The sequence below is a fragment of the Camelina sativa genome, chromosome 5 (assembly GCF_000633955.1).
Source record: "Camelina sativa cultivar DH55 chromosome 5, Cs, whole genome shotgun sequence".
Lineage (NCBI taxonomy): Eukaryota > Viridiplantae > Streptophyta > Magnoliopsida > Brassicales > Brassicaceae > Camelina > Camelina sativa.
Window position 1 is genome coordinate 30,018,864 of NC_025689.1, and position 1,356 is coordinate 30,020,219.

Below are 1,356 nucleotides of genomic sequence, written 5' to 3' on the forward strand. Positions count from 1 at the left end.
GTGTGATTGGCCCCAAACGCTAGCAACCGCCCGCAAACGCAAACGCAGCGTTTGCGGGAGCTAGCGGGAGAACCAGTCAAGCTCTAACTGCAAATTGATGTTTTTTCTTTTTTCGGCTCAAATCAAAAAGTTAGCAAATATATACTTTTAGGCTAACTACTCATGATCACAACATCGATCTCCAGCAAGATTTCAATGGGTCTTGCTTTAAATGTTTTTTTTTTTTTTGCTTTAATTGTTTATATCTTTGTCTCAAGAACCTATGGTTTGATCAAATTCACTAGAATAATATACTAATCTACCAAATAAGCAAATTAAACGAAAAATATGATTGGCTCATGTAAAGTAAATGCTACAGTACAGTATTCGTAGTAAAAATATGTTAAAGTGGCTGACGTTAAGCATCCATAGTTATCACTCATAATAATGCTACAGTACAGTATTCGTAGTAAAAATATGTTAAAGTGGCTGACGTTAAGCATCCATAGTTATCACTCATTTGATGAAGGGCTTTGTAAGTAAAGAGACTAACATATTCAACAAGACAACAACTCCAAAGTTTGAAAAATGAGTGATAATGTCTGGTCATAAAAAAGCTCTTACGAATCTTAGTCTGGAGTCTGTGACATAAGAAACAAATTTATAAAAACAAAAGGTCTAACGGAACAAAATAACAACTAAAATAGCAAAAAAAGTCGAAATCTTGAACTCATAATTTTCAAGCAAACAAGTGGAGCACTAGAAATTTTTTTCAAAAGACCACATTTGGGAGAAAGTGAAAAAGACAGCTACTTTTGGATGTCCTGCTTCAGCTTCCCTCCTGTCCTGCTTCAGCTTCTATCCCAGACGCATACTTTTGGATGGTAGATTAGGTCAGGTGTCAAGGTTTTTCTTCGTCGGAAACCTGGAAAGCGGTAAGACCGAGAGCAGAGCGAGTAGACTGGCATGATGCCATTTGGTTCAAAGGCTTGTTGGATTAAGCTTGAAATAAACTTAAGGCCCAAGAAAAGTATATTTAGGAGGATAATCTAAATATACATATTTGTTCTAAGATAATCTAAATAAGTTATCTTTCCTATTCTAGATTAGGAAATTGGTGTTGAGAGTTTTTATATTTAAGGTGATGCAAGAGAGTTGTAAAACCTTGTGAGAGAGATTTGAGATTTGAGAGCTTTAGGTTTTTGAGTTATTTTTCCTAAAGTAATAAAAGAGAGTTATTCTTATTTTTGATTCAAAGTTCTTAGATCTATATTTGGTATCAGAGCTAGAATCTAAAGGCGTTTAGTAGAAGGAGAGAGTCGTTAATCTGTGAAGTTGAAACATGAGTGAATTAATTTCAACTACAACCTCGACCGC